At 54.0% G+C, this 20,806-nt stretch overlaps 1 long non-coding RNA gene across 1 annotated transcript; it reads right to left on the bottom strand.

The window, feature by feature from the left end:
• Positions 1 to 546: 546 nt before the first annotated feature.
• Positions 547 to 20,584, bottom strand: LOC112530560. Its single transcript, XR_003072266.2, has 3 exons — positions 20,564 to 20,584; positions 19,738 to 19,901; positions 547 to 596 (listed from the first exon to the last, which is right to left on the bottom strand). It is a non-coding gene; the product is annotated as an uncharacterized LOC112530560 (long non-coding RNA).
• Between the last annotated feature and the right edge of the window lie 222 nt (positions 20,585 to 20,806).

Here is a 20,806-nt window from a genome sequence, read left to right as displayed (position 1 = left end):
TCCATGGGCGTCACACAAGGCCTGCAGGACCTCTTGCTCCGCAAACCCCGTCTGCAGGCATTGCTTCATGAGGTTCACCACCTGCCCTGCTGAGCAAAAACAAGCACTGAGAACAAGAGCAAAGCGCTCTGGATTCCACCTGGTCTGCACCCCCACAAGGTCAGTCCTGCCACACACATGCCCTGCTCTGCAGACTCAGCCCCAAAGCCTGGCTGGGTATCAGCACGTGCATCATTCTTCAAACACCCCAGCCCAGCAGCAAGGGAACAAAGCGTTGCAACAGCTGAAACAAAAACGCTCGGGGACATTCCTGCTAGCGCTGAACGTGAACAAATCTACCACTGAGCAACAGGACGTGGGACAAACAGCAGAAAACAACCAACCTGCACAACTAACTCGTTTCCGCTTGGTCCAGATGTCTGTATGCTCCCTCCCACGGCCCAGGCCAAGCTTGCTGAGCTGCTCCTCTTTTGTGCAGGACAACAACGGTGCCCATGGCATGTGGTGGCTATGCACAGCATGCCTTTTACTTGTTTTTCCTCTCTCCGTCTTCCATCACCAAACAGCACCTCCAATCTCTCCCAGCTAAAAAATCACTTGGGGAAAAAAAGAACTGGCAACCTTGCTTTTAAAATTACAACTTGATGCTTTAAAGCAGAAGCTCACCTAGCAAGGACACCTACCTTACACAAGCTCAACCTACAGGGAAATGTTATTCCTCTGCGTCTGCACACTTGGCACGCATTTTCAGCTGCAGTAGTCAGCCCAGTTCTCAGCACAGCTTTACCATCCATAGAAAGCCAGTTCACAGTCGCCATCTTTTTCCCTCTTCTGAAACACTCTACTGCTGCAAGAAGCAACGATTGCAATCACAGAATCACAAAACTGTAGGGGCTAGAAGGGATCTCTGGAGATCATTGAGTCCAACCCCTCCCCCCGCAAAACAGGCTCCACACAGCAGGCTGTACTGTAGGCATCCAGCTGGGTTTGGAGTATCTCCAGAGAAGGACAATCCACAACCTCCCTGACTATATACCCCTCCCGCCCAGAACCTCCCCACAGCCACCTATAGCCCCAAATCCTCCGATGGCTCACCACAGCCCCAGAACCCCCTTGAGTACACCTCAGCGCCTTATAGACCCATACGCCTTAACAGTCCCTGCACAGCCCCCTACAGAAGCCCTATATCCCCCTATAGCCTCCCCGCAGCTCCCAGTACCAATGGCCCACCTTAGCCCCGGTTCCGGGGGGATGCAAACGCTCTGGGGGCACCGGGAGCAGCGCTGGAGGGGTTGGGGGGGGCTGGCGGGGCCCCACAGCCGGGATGCTGGCAGCAGCACTCTGGCGCTGGGGGACCCGAGGCTGTCCCAAACCCACCACCCATCCCACAGCCCTCATCCCAATCCCACAGCCCACAGCCCAACCCCACGGGAGTTCAACGGGGGAGGGGAGGGCAGTGTGCTGGGGGGGCCGCGCAGGGCCCCTCTCCCTCTCCCGCTCCCGTTTTCCCGCACACCTCCGGCGGAGCTGTCCTCAGCACTCGCTCCCGTTGTGCCGCGGCTTCCGGTCGGTGCTGCCCGGACAGCTCCGGCTGACGCCGCGCTCTCCTGCGGGGCGGCCCGGACTGCCGGAGCGGCGCTTCGCTGACGAGAGCCGCGCCTGACACTGCCGGCTCCCAACGGCCGCTCCCGCGCACGGCGGCTCAGCCAATGGGAGCCGGCGGAGCTGCCGCTGAGCAATGAGACGCCGGGGGAGGGACAGAGCTGCCGCTGACCAATGAGACGCCGGGGGAGGGACAGAGCTGCCGCTGACCAATGAGACGCCGGGGGAGGGACAGAGCTGCCGCTGACCAATGAGACGCAGGGGGACGGACACAGCTGCCGCTGACCAATGAGAGCCCGGGGGAGGGACGGGCAGATGCTGCTCACGGGGAGCTCCTCCTGCCGCTGCTGGATGCTGATGCTGACAGGGCTGCAGATGCTCTGCAGGGCCAGCTCGTAGCTGGGAGCCAGGAATGGACACGGCGGGAGAGAGGAGAGAACTGGCGGGGACCGGCTGAGGCATCCAGGGGCATCCAAAAGCCCTCACTCAAAAGCATCACAAAGCCACAGCCAGCAAGCTGGCCATGATCATGAGCAGCATCCCGGATGCTGGAGATTCTTTGCTACCATACACTACGGGAGCACAGCTCTCGCTGCAGGCATCCCACAGCCAGACAAAATGGGAACAAACCCGCAGCTCTGCTGCACGCACAGCCCACAGCCGTAGCCTTGCAACATGAGCTGCCTTGCTGTTGCTTGCATCCATCCCAATCCCTGGGAATGAAGACTCAGAAGGCAGTCAAGGCGTTGATCCAGCACCAGCGTGCTTTTATTCATTAACAGCCAGGAGGGCCTTTTGGTGAGAGGTCCGGTGTACAGATGGGACTCATCCTCTCTGGTGAAGGAGAGAGGGGCTCAGAGCTCGTGCTGCTGCCCGGTGCCTGGGACTGGAGCTCTGATTCTACGTCCCCCTCCACCAGGCTCGGCTCCTCCTGGCTGACGCTGACCTGCTCCTGCATGCAGCTGCTGCTGTCGGGGCACTCGGGCTGTGCTTTGGCTGGGCTGCACTGCAATGGTGCCCCGTCACAGTCCAGCTCGGTGACTGTTGTTTCTGGCAGGCTCAGGTCAGCGTCTTCTGCACCGCCGGGAGAGATGAGGGCTTCCACTTGGATGGTCACTTTCATTCCCTCACTGATGTTATATGGCAGGCTGTCATCCGAGCTGCAGTGATTCATGCTTCCTAGCAGCTCTCCATACGCGGAAGCACACAGTGAACCATCGCTATACGCTCTGGCTCTTCTGCGTGGACGAGGGCTCGGTTCACCTAGGAAGGAGTAGATACACAGGCAAACAGTTAGTGGCAAACTTGCACAAGCTGAATGATGAGAGTGGTTCTTAAGATTTGCTTGTGCAGTGGCAGCAGGACAAAGCCAATAGGACAATAGCAACAGGAGGAGCACTGTCTCGAAAGGAACTGTTGCGCTTTTGTTGTTTGTCTTTCTCTTTTGTGTGGACTCCAAGCATGAATTGGATGGCGCTGACAAGCAGGGTTTTGACAGCTGGATGTGCACCCTTACCTGCCAGGACCACCACCTCTGTTTCCGAGGGCTCCCTGGCATCGCGCTGCAGTTGGCGTTTGGCCACCAACGATGGTTTTCTTGGCCTGAAACAGGAACACCAACTGCATGCTGGGGATTCCTTCACCCTGCTGGGTGGACTTGGTCTGGAGGGAGAAAAGAGGGAGCGGTGTGAGTCGTGCATGGTGCAGGGTGAGGGAAGAGCTGCCCTGAGCTCTTGCCAACACTTGCTTGTTCCTAGCACTGCCTGGTTCCTGCTGAAACACAACTTACAAGCTCGCTCTGATTCACACGGTTGAGGACGGTTCCATTCCTAGAGCTCAGCCCTGGAGTCTTGCTGGCTACATTCCCCTCAGCCATGTCAACCCAGATGCAGAGCATGCGAGCAGAGGCTGCACAGCTGTTCAGGACAGCATCGAAGGGAGGGCTTTGATTGAGCTGGAGGTGTAAATGCTTGCTGAGGAACCATGCAGCCAGAGAGGGAGTTCAAAAGCATCTCTGACTCTGACATTAGTAGAAGGCCCCCTCTGGTGGCTGAACTGAGCTTGTCAGTCAACTGCGTGTTAGTTGAACCTCAGAGTCCAAAGGGAGGGGACATTCAGTACACCACCACACGCCCCATTAGCCTCACGTAGCTTCTGCAAGTTTTGGCACTAGCAATAGTGGAGAAAAACCCACAAAAGCCCACCCAACCAAGTCTGATAGCAAGCTGCTGGAAAAGAAAGTCCTCTTTACCTTTCAGACGGAAAGTCAATGATTGTGTGGAATTTCCCCTGCGCAGCTGCGGGGCCTTCTTCCACTTGCATGTCCCTGCTCTCTGTCACAGTGGGAGAGCTGCTGTGGCCTCCCCTCTGTGCCTGTGCCTCCTCCAGGGTGAGCAGCTTGGTAGCCGGAGAAGACACCTGCACAGACTTGGGACCTGATGGAGAACTGCGCCCTGGAAGGGAAGACCACAGCTAAGAGGGCGGATCAGAAAGCAGCGGCACAGCCATCACAGTTCTGGGGGAGGTGCCGCACATCTCTCAGCCTTGCTTATCCAAACCACTGGAAAAAGAGGAGGTCAAAACCCTTTCATCAAGCTTCACCTGCACGCAAAACATCACCATGACAGGGACGGTTTTCTCATGCTCAACTTTTGGCTTGGACATTCTCCGCATCCAGCCACGGGTTGCCATATTCTCATCTAAGCCCACAAGTCTGCTGGCCCCTCAATAGCAAAAGCGTAGCTCAACAATCCTGGAGAAGGCCTGCATTTGATCAAGGTGTCTCATCAAGACAAAGCTCATGCAGGAAGACGCTCACCTGCTCCATCTCCGACGCCTGATGTGGAGCTGGAGCAGAAGAGGACGTCGGTGTGGGTGATGATGAACTCCACCACATCCGACTGCCTCTGCAGTTCCTCGCAGGCAGCTCTTCCGCTGGCGCAGGCAGCCTCGTTCTGCTGGGATCTGTAGAAAAGGCAGATTGGAGAAGTCATTGACCCGAGATCGTTTCCCCGCGTTTAGGCATTTGGGCAGCCAAAGGCTGTCCAGTTGGGCTCTGGAGACTTCCGCAGTGGGCAAGCAGTGATGCCACTGAAGACATTCTCCCGGCTGATCAAGGACACACCAGCCCCGTCTGACAAAACCAAGAGAGCAGAAATTGTCCTCCTCTCGAAAGTGTGCCCGTGGGGAGAACAGATCTAAGCCTTGTGCTGAGACGGAAAAAGAAGTTTACCTGAAGAGGTTGGGAGCCCACACAATTGCTAGGTTCTTAGCGGGCATGTTTGTGACGGAGCAGCTCCCAGCGAGACAAGCCAAGTGTCTCATCAGGTATTCCAGCGTTCTGGAAAGCAAGAGCCAAACCTTCAGCACCACTGAGCACGCTGTGCTGCAATTCACCAAACAAACCTCAAGAAATGCCGTTGCTTGTTCTTGCTTCGGAGTAGCAAGTAGATCAAGCTTTCCCAAGTGCCACGCTGCAGCACCAAGCCCCAGCACAGTACAGCTGCAGCCATCAGCTGCACCAGCCGTGCCCCCGTGCCCAGGAGCTGACCCAATCCATTCACCCCACGCAGCCATCCACCACTTCAACACACACAGGCATCACCTTGCCAGTGTGAGACAAAGCCTAGCCTGCAATCGCATCATCGCCCTCTGATCTCAGCCCTGCTGCATTTCACCAGACTGAGGGCAGCAGTTTTCTGACCTGTAGTGAGGCGCGGGCAGCTGCTGGATGACCTCCTGCATTCTGACCAACCGCTCCTCATCTGTAGCTGCACAAACAGCGTCCTGGAAGAAAGCAGAAAGGGATTGAGACACACATCATGCGAGTCAAGCGCATGGGGCTAACAGAAAAAGGGCCTCAGAGCTGCAGAGGGCACTGCTGCTCCCATCTCCCACATTTCCAATGGCAGGATGCTAACACCAGGTTTTACGGTGCACCCGGTGTGCAGGAAGCACGAGCTGCTTGTTGTACAGAGACACCCACTGGACGTCCATCAAAACCCCAACTTCAACAGAAAAAAGACCAAAAAAAGGGTGCACAGGCGTGTGTGTGGATGGGACAGGGAAGAGGGACATGAAGGCCATTGCCTTGTGCCTTGTGCTTACCGAGAACTTGCCATGCAGCTGCTCGCTCAGCAGAGGGCTTGGCAGCTCCCTGAAGTACATCTTGCACAGGGAGCTCACGCTGTGAATGTCCCGGACGGTGAGCTCCGGAATCTGCTCCGACTCAAAGTCATGGCTGGAGAGAAGGACACAAAAACAGAGGGCTTGGAGAAAGAGGAAAACAACTCCAAAGCAAGACGAGAGACAGTCCAGAAGCACTCTTACCGCAGCTTCTGGATCTTGGACGCCACGCCGGACAGGCGGTAGATCCCCTGCACCACGCCGTGCTGCTCGATGAACTCAGCGCAGCTCTGCACGACCTGGGGGACTACAGAACAAGGGCCAGCGCTTAGCTGAGCTCCTGATTCAAGTCCTGCTTCAGCCGCTGCTCCTGTCACATCCCAACTACTAAGCCCAGCCGGGCTATGGCTTGCCTCCTCCTCACAGGAGAAAGAACGCTGTCGCAGACGTCGCAGACAGGCAGGAGCCCTGGACAAAGCTGGACAAACACGTGTTCTTGGCTTTCAAGAAATGCCAGGACCTGCCAAGCAGCCTGCAGAACCTCAGGAATTCTGGGGAAGCCAGAGACACTGCCACAAGTCCCATCACAGCTCCCACCGGAATGGAGGCGTGAGACCTCATGTCCAGAAGAGCTAGGAAACTGATGCAGTACACTCTCTTGGGCCAAAAGGCTTCCTTTGTTTTCAGGCTAGCGTGGGATTGGCTTACACCTTTGGCTTTAAGCAAATACAAGTGTGCCGGTCTCCTATGAGCATTAGCCTCAGCTTCCCTTTCAGCCATCAACTCCCATTTCATGTCTCTCCACCGCTATCAACCTGCCCCTTGCTAGACACGATCTCCCTTTCTTTCATCTTTACATGCCCAACAGAGGGAGGAAGCTCTGGGGAATGGGCTATTCCTTACCATCACGGCCAGAGTGGAGAAGATGCTCTCCCAGGTCACAGCCAAACACCCGTCCCTTCTCCTTCTCCAGCTCCATCTCCCGCTGCTTCGGTTCCTCTGGGCGGGCCTTCACGAAGGAACGAAGGAAGCTGAGGAGCTTGCCACGCTTCTTTGGCACTGCACAACAAAAGGAAGAAACCAGTTCATTTCAGGTTGGGCTCAGTGCGACCAGGCTGAGCGTAAACACATGCTACAGAGCGCGTCAAAGCGGCAAGAACATTGCCAACACTGCATTCTACAAGGATTCGAGCATTTGCCCAAGCCCTCATTCTCACTGCCTACAAAACAGCAGCCCTACGCCCCGTGGGATGCAGGAAGGATCATCAACACAGAGGAGAACGTGGGATGGATCAAGGAGGTATTCAACACAGAACACACCCAGAAGAAGACTCCATTTGACCTCCCCACACCATCACATGTAACATCCGTACCTGGCTTTGGCGCTGAGTTGATGAGGGCCTCGGGAAGTTTTCCACTAATGAGCTCCACGCACTCACCAGGGAAGAACCCAACCTGTAAGAAGAAAAGAAAGAGTGATGGAATACTGGATGCAGCGTTTCTCAGGCCTTGACTGTTGCACCAACAAAGAATGGCCTGCAGAAAAGTAATCCTCGTCCAGCATTTGCAGCCAGAAGACCTACAAAAGCAATACTTGGCTCCGCAGAAGATGGCTCTGTCCTCTGTGCTTGTACGAAGGACAGAGGTGGTCAACTCCTGACTGCGCATTGAGCACAAGAGGCTCTTGCTTTTAAGTCACATGAGGAGACAGTTTCCTACCCAAGCCCAGGGCCAAAGGGAAAGGCCTCTGACAGCGACACAGAGAAACTGTCTACGTCCAGAAGCCACCCTGTGCGGGCCGAGCAGCTCGAAACTGACGTTCCTCACTTGACTGCAGTTGCGCCCACGAGTCTGAAGCTTGTGCCTACCTGAAAGCCACGCTTGCCTCTCCACCAGGGGCTCTGCTCCTTTGCTGGCATAGCAGTAATGCACACCAGGTCTCCCACCTGCAAGAGATGGCAACATCAATCCCAGCTTCAGCACAGCTGGGAGGAAAGCACAGCTGAAATGGCACCTTTCTTCTGCACTGCCAAAGAGCGCACAGCTTGAGAGCAATTGCACCGGGGCAGCTCTTCAGGCATTTCCCGTCGGAAAGCTGAACGTGGAGGTACAAGAGTCACTGCCTTACACACCAGACAGAATACAGTGCAAGCATGCCAAATGAAACCATCTTTTAGACATGGCTGAACTCCTCCCTGCATCCAACCCAGTGCAAGTCCTATCTGGACCTGCATCTTCTGGGCTTCACCTCACAAGGCATTCCGAAAATGTCTGAGAATATTCCTGATGCATTCACACGGTATACTCTTCTGGCCATGACAACAAGGAACGCCTTCTTTATCTGCTTACCTCCAAGGAGAGCTCATCCGCTGCCTGGGCAATGTATCTCTTAATAACATGGCCAGCAGCAATAGCCGGAATATTAAGAGATGGCTCCTCCTGGACCAGCAGAGGCTTCCCCTGGTTCTCAGGCTGAAACAGAGAGCACAGGCCATGGTGAGGAGCTGAGGACAGACAAGGAGGATTTCAGGGTGCCATCTACATGCCACTAGCAAGGAAATGAAGCTTTTAAGGCAGCTCTTCAGGGACACTGAGAGAGCCGGAAGGATGCTCTCTCTCTTGAAAAGCAGGAGAGCACACCGGTAGCTCATTCTGCTGGCTCAAGTCAGGGAACAGAGACCAAGCAGAGCTTCACACTGTACCTCCGTCAACGCCCGGTCAGGCCCACGGCTGATCTCGCTGCTCGCGATGCCCATCACAGCAGGCGCGACAAGCTGCAACAGAAAAGAATCACATTTCCTGTGTTCACACAGCACTGGATTGAGAGTCTTCTTCAGAACTACTCTCAGTTGCCCACTGGCGGAGGCAGGTGTTCTAGAAACAACCACTGTGCAGTCTATTCAAACGGGACAGCCGTTTGAATACGCAGCATTGGACCAAGTCGCTGTCCCTCTGCTAGCAGATGGGGACTCTGGCACAAAGCAGCAGATGCATTTGCCCGCAGCATGCTGAGAGCGCAGTAGCAGGCCAGGGAGAGGTGTCACTGCTGGGGCTGGAGCTGCTCCCCAGCCCCCGGCTCCCAGCAGCAGCCTCACCACCAGCGCCGGCCGCAGCCTTGCCCACGCATTTCCTCTGCCTGCATGCCCGCTGTGCTCCCTACAGCTGTCGGGCACACTCACACAGCCAAAGCATGCACGCCTGTGCCCCTGGCTCATGTTGTGCAGCTCTGCACAAACTGCGGCTAGGGCTCTTTGCCTAAGGGATTACTTCCTTCACACTAGCTGCTCCCAGCACTACAGGCAGCATCCTGCTGAGTGTTGAACTGGAGAGGAAGTGGAAAAAAACCGCACATGACCAGAGCTGCATTTCAGCTGGACGAGGCTGTGTTACTACACACGGTGTGACTAAACACGGGCTGCTGAACCATGTGGCAATACAAAACATGGCACGTACCTGGCAAGAGATCAGAACAAGGGAGAACAAGATCCTCGAACCCGCAGCCGTTCCTTGTCACTTTGCTCTGATCTTCCGCGAGCAAAAGCTGCACCAAGGGAGCAGGCGGAGGGTGGGGAGGGGAGGGAGAAAGAGCAGGTCAGTGAGCCTCCACAATTTAGCAAGGAAGGCGAGGGAAAAACCGTGGGACAAATGCCACCTCGATGGATGGCTTTAGAAGTGATGGCCTGGGGGAAAATGGCGTCTGACAGTCCAGGCTAAGCAATATGATCCTAGAAGCTCCGCCAGCCAGCAGTCCTCAAGCCCTCGCTGCCCACCCGTCTATCCCGCATTGTCTCAGCTTACCTACAAGACGCTGCACAAGACGGGATGAAGACAAAGGGACTCAATCAGTGCACAAGTGCAACAAGCCACGTACTCACGCCGAGCTCAAGCGCTCCAATGAAGGGAAGCGGCACGCGCTGCTCCTCCCCTCATTCTAGCCGCTTATGACATCACTAAGGGCCACCCGGCTGCTCCACCATGGACGGACAAGGTGGGGAGGCAAGACCACGTCACAAGACCACAGGATTCCAAAAGGGCACCCCAGCATTCGAGAAATCAGTGCGTGCTTGGAATTCCATCCCACCCAAATCCTGGAGAAGCTGGCATGGGGTTGTCGGGACCAAAGTGCAGGACACAGCGCTTGGTGCTGTTGAGCCTCTTGCTGGGCCTATGGCAAATCCACACTAGGGTCCTTCTTTGCACCCAAGGGCGGCTTAGAGCAGCCATCTCTTTCACCTGGATGGAAATAAAGGAAGAGAAACACAGCACTACTACCAGACTGCTATGCCAATTTCTTTCCCGAGTGCATTTTTGCCTTTTGGCTTCCATGACGACCTCATTTCCTCCTCCTTTTCTTTGGGGGGAAGCTGCCCCCAGTGCCTGAGCTTCACAAGACAGCATGAAACATGACACTAAGACAAACGCTTGCTGCGAGTGCAGGGTGGCTGTGCTTTGCCAGGCATATAAAGGAGGGTAGGGCTAGGAAACGCCAAGTGGCAGCCTCAAGCCTTGGGGGTCTTGCCAAGTCTGCATTCAGTCACTGTGGCCACAGCTGGTGCCTCACTCCAGAACGTATCCGAGGATACAGATGGACGCAGGCACTCCTGCTCCTTCTGCAAAGCCCTCCTCTGCACAGCCCGTTAGCTGCTGCTCACTGCTACGCCAACCGAGCTCCCCTTTACAGCAGCCCTGGGATAAACACGCCTGTACTCTTCCGTGCAGCAGTGAGCTCCAGGGATGAAGCAGCACAGAGGAAACCAACAGAATCTACTGCTGCTGAATCCACCAGCTCCTTCTGCCCACCAAGAGTAATACCAAAGCACAGAACACAAGTGCGATAAGCGCGTCTCGCACACGGACAAAGGGAATCAAAACAGCTCCTTCGAGAAGAGCTCGTAGGGTAAACCCAGCCTCAGAGACACAAATGCATCTGGTTCCAGTAAATATTACGGCACCTTGGTGATGAAACGCTGTTCTGCTGCTCGGAGAGCACGAAGCATGCTGTGTTGACACGCACAGCAGCGCGATGCCCAAGCTGAGCACGCAAACCTCCCCAGCACCCGTGGCCAGTGCTGCCAGGGAAATGCAGAACCTGCAGCCCCACATGTCTCACTGCAAGGACACTGGGGGGCTGCTTTAGTCTCAGGTGGGAAGGATTTTTCTTCACTCTATCTTATGATGCTACAACAGTGAGAACACTCTGATGTTTATAATTTCTGAGAAGCAGACTTGGACAGAGCCAAGGCCCTTCTCAGCAAAGCTCTCAAGAAGGAGCTGGGAGGAAACCAAATGAGGACAGCTGACGTCAACGGGCCAAAGGGTATTCCATACCATATGACATCAAGTGGAATGGGTTTTGGATGGGGTGGTAGTTCATCTCAGTCTCTTCTTCTGCTTGGCCATTGGTTGGGAGGTGCTGAGCCAGTGCTTCTACGTCACTCATTAGATACGCTCAATGATAGATAGATAGGTAGATAGATAGACAGTCAGATAGATAGATAGATAGATATTCATTACTTCTGTCCTTTCCTCTACCTTTGGAAAGAGATTTCTCTCAACACATGAGTTCTACCTTCTTTTTCTTCCCCCACAGTTCTCTCCCCCATCCCACTGGGAAGGGGGGAGTAAGCAAAGGACGCTGTGGTGTTGAGCACCCACTGGCTTCAACCACAAGACGGCCGAGTGGCAATGGCAGCAGACGTGAAGTGCACTGTGGTCACATGGAAATGAATGTGGTCTTGACGTAGACAAGCACACTGTTTCACTTTCCAGAAAACAATCTATGCTGTCAATGAAACATGGCCCTCACTAGGAACATTTGCAAGGATGCCTTCAATGACTGAGGGCATCGCACGCCATGAACGTCACCCTGCTGACACAATGGCATTGCAAACACAGCAGCAACCCCTGGCACCAATACCTTCGGGTACAACAAGCACAGGGCACTGGGCTGCTTTGGATGCAGTTTCAGCACAGACCTGAGGTCTTCGTGGAAAGCGCCTTGCAGAGCACATCGTGTCCTGCACCAGGCAGAGCGCTGCGCACCTCTCATCTTTCCAAACTTTGGGGTTTTGAAGCTGCACATTGTTTCTTGGGAGTTTGTCCCCCAGAACTCCAGAGCACTTTCAGCTGCTTTCTGGTGATTCACGGCTTGCACAGTGCCAAACACAACAAAGAGAGGAGGAAAGAAAGAAGCAAAGGCCATGGCTATGCACAGAAGCGTCCAGGAAGAATTCAGCTCCAGAATGAAACCTGCACAAGTCAACTCAACAGATTCCAAGGAATTCATTGACATCTGACACAATTTGCAACGCCAGAAGCACTGCCACGCCAACAGCACCGTATTCAGAAAGCAGCACGTCCAAATCAGCCCCCTTGCCCTGCTCTACCCGCTCAGCGGTGTGTCAAACACACAAACTCTCTTGCTTTGGCTCACGGCAGCCATCAAGCTCATGCTTTAGTGACACAGAGAACTCCATCTCCAGCTACTCCGTGTCTCGCTAACCACAAGCTTGGCTGGGAGCTGTCGCTCAGCCTGACACCACAAGCAGAAAAGAAGCGCACATAAGCAGATGCTCTTATCCACACGTGCAAATCTGGGGGCGAGGAATAAAAGGCTAACTGGGCCGTGGGCAAAGCAGGGAGCAGATGATAGGCAGGAAACAGGAAGGAGTTCAAGACCAGCTCTCCTACACCAAAGACAGGGAGAGCTGAGTCAGCACCACGGGAGGACTTACGACACAGCTTGAGAGCTTACAGAGACCTGAGATTTCCAAAGGAGGCCGCCAGGGTAACTCTCACCAGTCTTTTGCAGGGCTCTCACGGATGCTCGCGATGCTGACTTCCACTGCCTATGGCATTGGTAGAAAGCCCAGCTGGCAAATGCTCAATTGGTCTGGGTAACGCTTCTATGCTTCCACGGCTAGGACTGAAACAAAAGGAAAAAAAAAAAGCATGCAGCCCTATGAAATTTGTCTCTCTACTGCTGCTGTCAGCGTGACATCTACGATGAGCATTACGCGTCCCTGCACCCGACTGAAGATTCATCCAAGTCTGTGGGCACTGTTACCAGCAGTTCCCAGAACATCTTGCGCCACAAAATGCAGCATGCTCCTTTTTTTCACAGGCCCCTCGTTTCTCTCATCAGCCTCAGACTCACTCCACTTCAACTACACCCATCAGAACAGCCCTTCCGTTCTGCTGAGGTAGGAATCCACTGCTGGGATGTCCCCCACTCCCGTTCCCCGCTATGTCCAGCACCGCCGGGGAAAGGAAGAGACACTGCCATCACCTACCCAGACTTCTTGCAGGGCCTTCCAGACCCTCTCACATCACAGGGAGAAGCGGCACAGCTCTCGTGGCACAAAGCTCAGAGAAGGCTGCAGAAATCAAGGTTGCCGCCAAGGTGCTGCTTTCAAACAACGTGACTTAGCGGGCACGAGACGGGAAAGACAAGGTTCCGGTTCAGAAGCCTCCAATCCCCGTGGATGTGGCTGTCTGCAAAGACCACAGCTGCCTGCTTTCCAGCAGGGGGACGCTCACCCAGCAAAGCACTCACCCAGCAGATGCCTCTCCTACAATCATAGCATCAGCAACGTTGGAAAAGACCTCCATGATCATCCAGTCCAAACATTCACCTACCACCACCATTTCCTTCCCACTAAGCCACGTCCCTCACTACAACATCCAGTGTCCCTTGAACACCCGCAGGGACAGGAACTCTAACACCTCACTGGGCAGCCCCCTCCAGCGGCTGAACACCCACTGGGAGAAGTTCTTCTTCACATCCAACCTCAATCTCCCCTCAGGTAACTTGAGGCCATTCCCTCTAGTCCTAGCACTAGTTCACGGGAGAAGAGGACCATCCCCACCTCAACACAACCTCTCGTCACGTAACTGGACAGAGGGAGAAAGTCTTCCCTCAGCCTCCTCTTCTCCACACTAAGGAATCCCACTTCCCCCAGCCGCTCCCTATCATACTTGTGCTCTACACCCCTCACAGCTTCATTGCGCTTCTCTGGACACGCTGCAGGCTTTCAGGGTCCCCCTTCTAGACAGGGGCCCAGAACTGAACACACTACTCAAGGAGAGGACTCACCAGTGCTGAGTACAGTACAGTGGCGATGATCACTTCCCTGCTCCTGCTGCCTCCGGCCCTTTGCAGTGCACTTCCACTCTAAACCGTTCCTTCTGCACTACTGCTCGGATCCTCCCTTAGGGCTGGAGCTCAAGAGGTCAACACAACAAAGAACACAACGTGCAACTGGAAGGCATGTCTCAAAGCCTGAAGAGTGAGAACAGGACCCTGCAGTTAGAGACTCTGAGAAGGGCCTCACAGGATGCCTGGGGAAGGGGACCTGCAAGTCGGACGCAAGGGAAGAGCAACAGCTCTCCCTCCTTTTTCTGGAAACAGCGAGATAGGAGTGGGACTTATAGGTTGTGTGATTGTTATCACCATCTGCTGAGTGTTCCGTACCGTGGATCTAATCATTTCAGGTCCAGCTGACTTTCCGAGAAACCTGAAAGCTTACTGACTCATGTACTAGCCTTATGAAGATGCCAGCTAAAAGACGTCGTCAGCATTGTGGCCTACGTCGAAACCATGGCTTTTGTTCTAAAGATCAGAGTGAGTGTGGTGTGAGTGAGATGCGTTCCTTGCAGGGAATGAGGGTCAGCCTGTTTGCATAGTACTGTCTTCTGATTGCGGGGAAGCGTGTCAAGGTAGGTGGACAGGCTTCTGTGAGATCTGTGAGATCCAAGTGTTCACATCTGAACAAGATCAGTAGGCGGTGTCCAGGGTTGCCTGTGGAAACTCTGAGGAAATGAGGAATCAAGAAGAATTTGGTCAACATCGTGGGAGGCTCCCAGGGGAAGGAAATTCCCAAAGAAACCCCGTTGGGCTGTGCACTGGCACACTGGTGGGATACTGCAGGGGAACCTGGAGGCACCCTGAGGAAGGAAACTCTCATCAAGTACTGCAATCAGTGGTGCTTAATGTGGAAGTTAGAAGATGATGAGAAGCGGCATCGGAAGGGGACCCGTAACTATCATACCTTCTTGCAGTTCTTGTTCTTATTAAGGAGGCAAGGTCCATGAAGTAACATGACCAGTTGTTAGAATGGAGTGCTCTAATCCCGAGACTAAGTACTGGGTGTTTATGGACACTGAAGAACTGTGCTGTTTGATTGGTGGGTTCTGAGGGGAATGGGACAAATGGTTTTGATGGCAGAAGTAAGTGTAATTGCTAGTGGGAAACAGAAGCATGACTGAGGGTATGTGGAAGTGTAACTGAGGGGATGAAGAGGGGACAAAGGAAAAAGGGTTACAGAGAAAGTGAGAATATCTGCACTGGCAGGAGAGCAACCGCCCACACCCCCTCCTGACCCGGACCCACACAGAGAGTGCTGTTGTAAACAGCATTACATGCAAAGGGGGAGAGGTGCAGGGCATGGGGCACTGGCAGTGAGAATAGCCTTCATGTGCAGAGATCTCGGAAACCCAAAATTCCAGTGTTAGCACTGGAAATCTCCGGAGAGGAGGAGGTGAAACTGAAATGTCATGCTAGTTGTTTATGTAGTGATGAGAGTTTGGGAAGGGAAAAGTTGCCGAAGGACGCAGGCTGAGGAAGGCCAAGATGAGCAAGGTGGAACAGGGTGGTAGATCCAAAGAGAGCTGAGCAAGAGAAAGGAAAAAAACGGATTGAGGAACAGAGATAGTAAGGCCATTGGGAAGAGCAACAGCTGTTCCTGTTGCGGTGCTAGAGTAGAGCCCTAGGACACAGAGGTCCCCTCAGAAAGAGGTGGGGGGGGGCCTGGAAGGGCCCGTGGAGGGGGAGGGTTCCAGCCCTGCTGGACCCAAAGCACTGTGCCAACTGCAGGGAAATGAGACAGCGGTGCACAAATCCAACCGTCTCTGATTGCAAAAGCTGAAGAATGGCAAACTGGGAAGTTATTCCTAGCAAATCCACCGGTGAAATCGCAGCTAGGAGAGCAGGAGAAAGAGGTTTCGTTTCCGGTGGGCACGGGTGCCTCTTACCTCCCATAGATGATTTTGCAACACAAGTCGCAGCTACTGCCCAACAAGAAAAGGCTTCCCTTTTGGGATCAGTTCAAGAGAGGCTGAGAAAATAAGGAGGAATACATACATGCCTGTAGATGCCAGGCTCCAAAACTGTTCCTCTGGCAAGACTGATCAGAACAAATGGATGCAGAGAGTCAATTCAATAATACTGGAGCTAAGGGTCAAACAAGATGAACTGACTGAAAATGGTAAGTCTGGCTTACATACAAACTGGGACAAACAGTGGTGTACCCCCAGAAGTTACAGAAATCTTCACTAAGGTAAGCGTGGCTACCATCCATTGTCAAGGACATCAGAAAGAGAACACTGTACCGGAAAGTGGAGAGAAGATGGTGGATCAGGGGGCAGAGCAGGTCGTTGAAGAGGGCTTTAATTCCAGACCGTAAACAGAGGTTACAAAGCACGATCCTAGTACCAGCAAAGGGCTACAAGTGGGCCTATTGGGAAAGGGAACCTTCCAGGGCAACAGTGACAAAGTGACTTCCTGAAACCCCCAAGAAAAGGGCGGGATCGCTGGATGTTGGCACTAACTGATACCTTTTGGGGATGGCCAGAGGTATTTCCCTGGAGGACTCCTAAGGCTGGGGAAGCAACAAAAATGCTGTTACATGCTGTTAATTCCAAGGTTCAGGGCTCCTGGAGCAATCTCAGCAGATCGAGGCCCACATTTTTGCCAAGGTGGTCCAACAAAGAAGCACATGACTGGGAACTGATTGACTGAAGCACTGACGCTCCAGTGCACCACGTATTGCCAGGCGACCATGTTTACGTACAATCTCCCTCAGATGTACCTCTCGAACCAAAGTGGGAAGGACCCTACCAACTTCTCCTGACCACCCACACCACGGCCAAGGTAGAGGGGCTTACACCGTGGATACATCATATCTGCCTGAAGAGAGCACCAGGACCACAGTGGACAGCACAAGAGAGAGGACCGCTGAAAATCAGGATCCGAAAGCACGGAGAAGAGTTTCAGAATGGTCAGTATGAGGGGGGTAGTAGTCACAGCTTGGCAAGGGAAGAGCTACTTCCGAAGAACTGAGAAAATGGGCCAGGCTCTCAACAAATCTGGTTGGATATGCAATGCCCTCCCTAGAGGGGAGGGAAAGGTGCCCGTTTATGGGATTTTGGCACTACATTGGACCCTTCCAGGTTGGCTAGAGCACGGAAAGTGTAAGTTTGGGATAGAAGACAAGCCACAAAAGGGACCTACATTGCATTGACTAGTTACTAACTCTACTAGGTCTATCTCTGTAGACAGAAAAACTGATGGTAAAGGTGGGGTGGGGGTTGGCTGACACAACTTGACAGGCATAGGGTGTAGTTGGGGGTGGAACCAAAGTGTGGGGTGTGATCCTAGAATCGATAACGAGTCACACTGGCTCTCAGAGAAGAACATACTCGGAATTGTAGGGATGGGAGCATCGTTCACTCTTCAGGAAAAGATGGCCAGGCCATGTCAGTTACCTCATGGATACCACATGGTGGTTATGTGGGGACGCTCAGGCACGGAAAGCAGTACCTTTACATTGGACAGGGACTTGCACTACAGGATACTTAATAGCCCAGACCATGGTGCATGAGGAGATCCCTCGGGGACTCCTGAGGACCCTTGGGATTCATACGAAGCGTACATACAACCCCCTAGCTATATAGAACAAGGGATACCACCGCTTTCCGAGAGCCCTTATCCCGGCTCTAGGAGTTGCCCAGCTAGAAAAAGCTAGAGTCAATATCTCTGCAACTCTGGAAATCATAGAGAATGCCACAACGGATGCAATACGAGCAATCCAAGAAGAAGTGTCCCCTTTATCCAAAGCAGTGTTCCAGAATAGGATGGCACTAGACCGATTAACAGCCAAGGAAGGAGGGGTTTGCACAATAATAAATCAGAGTTGCTGTGCTTACAGCAAGAAGGATTTAAGAATCGGGAGAGATTGATGGAAAGTTTGGGAACAGATGAAAGTCCTGCCTAGGACAAGTCAGGATGACACCAGCTGGGAAGGAGATTTAGGGAACTTGCTTACTAGCTGGCTACTGAATCTAGGATGGTTAAAGCAGCTCTTCCTAGTTTGCATCCTCTTGGTGCTGTTGGGAGGTTTTACCTGTGTCATGATGAGATGCTCTGCCTGCCTGTGCCGGAGTACTAGAAAGAAAAATGAGATATGAAAGAGACATGAGTTGAGGCCAAAGGTGGGAAGTGGGGCCTATTTTGGGACACGTAGAACAGAATCAAAATGATCTAGCAGGTAGAAGCCCTGCTAGACTATAGAAAAGGGGGGAACTGAAGAGTGAGAACAGGAGCCTGCAGTTAGAGAGAGAAGGGCCTCACAGCAAGAAAAGGGAAAGTAGCTGCACAAAGTAGAAACAAGAGGCAAACAAAGGGAGTTTAGATAGAGAGTGTTAGAAAACAAGGGATTCCAAGCACTTTCACAGACACTAGGTCTGGAATAACAGGGAGGATGAAGGCCATCGAGATAAGGACTGGAGAGCAGCTCGAAAACACGGAGCAGGGAGCTGATTAGATGTCTACAGGGCAAGTTAGTGTGCAAGTTAGGTGGAGCGATCCCCCTTGCACCAGGGAGTACGCGCGTCACCAAGAAACACATGCCTGCTCTATATCCTTACCGGCTATACGGTCTGATTGCCGCACGTCAAGCCCAGAAGAGACACCTCTCTCACCTTGGGCACAGCTCACCAACCAAGAGCCAGGCCTTGCCAACTTGGTTGATCTGCAAAGGCGGGAGGGGGCCGCACATCACACCAGAAGTATCCATTTCACTTGCAGCTCTATGGAGAGAACAACACCAACTAACAGGCCTGAATGAATTCGCTCACAAGATGAACAATGAGATTGTTCTTCATTAAAAAGCACACAGAGATTCCTAAACCAAAAAGAGAAGGGCAGCACTTCAGATCGGCCAAAGAGATTCCTGTTCCTACGCCTCATGCTCTTACCCCAGCTTGACTCGCCTCATCCCCTTCCCCTACTCCTCCGTGATGCCCACTGGCTTCAAGTCAGGTCGCAAACACATAGGACTCCTTCCACACGACTCCAGCAGAAAGGATGTCACACTTGTTCCATACACATACAAATGAACCAAGCAGTGCTATCACACTCACTTAACACACGCAGAAGCAGCCAAACCCTGAGCACGTACGTCCCCTCCTGCACTACTGGAGCCCACAGCTCACCTTCACGCCTCCGGGGATTTCTGCTCTTCTACACTGACGCAGCCTCGCTACAGCTCCATGGGCGTCACACAAGGCCTGCAGGACCTCTTGCTCCGCAAACCCCGTCTGCAGGCATTGCTTCATGAGGTTCACCACCGGCCCTTCTGAGCAAAAACAAGCACTGAGAACGACAGCAAAGCGCACTGGATTCCACCTGGCCTGCTCCTCCACAAGCCTCACTCCTGCCACACACATACCCTGCTCTGCAGACTCAGCCCCAAAGCCTGGCTGAGCATCAGCACATGCATCATTCTTCAAACGCCCCAGCCCAGCAGCAAGGGAACAAAGCGTTGCGACAGCTGAAGCAAAAATGCTCGGGGACATTCCTGCTAGCGCTGAACGTGAACAAATCTACCACTGAGCAACAGGACGTGGGACAAACAGCAGAAAACAACCAACCTGCACAACTAACTCGTTGCCGGTTGGTCCAGATGTCTGTATGCTCCTTCCCACGGCCCAGGCCAAGCTTGCTGAGCTGCTCCTCCTTTGTGCACGACGACAACGGTGCCCATGGCATGTGGTGGCTATGCACAGCATGCCTTCTACTTGCTTTTCCTCTCTACGTCTTCCATCACCAAACAGCACCTCCAATCTCTCCCGGCTAAAAAATCACTTGGGGAAAGAAAGAACTGGCAACCTGGCTTTTCAAATTACAACTTGATGCTTTAAAGCAGAAGCTCACCTAACAAGGACACCTACCTTACACAAGCTCAACCTGCGGGGAAAAGTTATTCCACTGCGCCTGCACTCTTGGCACGCATTTTCAGCTGCAATAGTCAGCCCAGTTCTCAGCACAGCTTTACCATCCACAGAAAGCCAGTTCACCGCCGCCATCTTTTTCTCTCTTCTGAAACACTCTACTGCTGCAAGAAGCAACGATTACAGTCACACAATCACAGAACTGTAGGGGCTGGAAGGGACCTCTAGAGATCACTGAGTCCAACCTTTCCCCCTGCAAAAAAGGCTCCATACAGCTGGCTGTACTGTAGGCATCCAGCTGGGTTTGGAGTATCTCCAGAGAAGGACAATCCACAACCTCCCTGACTATATACCCCCCCGCCCATAACCTCCCCACAGCCACCTATAGCCCCAAATCCTCCGATGGCTCACCACAGCCCCAGAACCCCCTTGAGTACACCTCAGCTCCCTATAGACCCATACGCCTTTACAGTCCCTGCTCAGCCCCCGACACTAGCCCTATGTCCCCCTATAGCCTCCCCGCAGCTCCCAGTAGCCACAGGCCCACCTTAGCCCCGGTTCCGGGGGGATGCAAACGGTCTGCGGGCACCGGGAGCAGCGCTGGAGGGGTTGGGGGGGGCTGGCGGGGCCCCACAGCCCGGATGCTGGCAGCAGCACTCTGGCGCTGGGGGACCCGAGGCTGTCCGAAACCCACGGCCCATCCCACAGCCCTCATCCCAATCCCACAGCCCAACCCCACGGGGGGTCCACGGGGGAGGAAAGGGCAGTGTGCTTGGGGGGCCGCGCAGGGCTCCTCTCCCTCTCCCGCTCCCGTTCTCCCGCACACCTCCGGCGGAGCTGTCCTCAGCACTCGCTCCCGTTGTGCCGCGGCTTCCGGCTCGCTGCTGCCCGGACAGCTCCGGCTGACGCCGCGCTCTCCTGCGGGGCGGCCCGGGCTGCCGGAGCGGCGCTTCGCTGACGACAGCCGCGCCTGACACTGCCGGCTCCCAACGGCCGCTCCCGCGCACGGCGGCTCAGCCAATGGGAGCCGGCGGAGATGCCGCTGACCAATGAGACGCCGGAGGAGGGA

Source organism: Gallus gallus, chromosome Z (genome assembly GCF_016699485.2).
Source record: "Gallus gallus isolate bGalGal1 chromosome Z, bGalGal1.mat.broiler.GRCg7b, whole genome shotgun sequence".
Taxonomy (NCBI): domain Eukaryota; kingdom Metazoa; phylum Chordata; class Aves; order Galliformes; family Phasianidae; genus Gallus; species Gallus gallus.
This window is presented reverse-complemented; position numbering and strand designations above follow the sequence as displayed.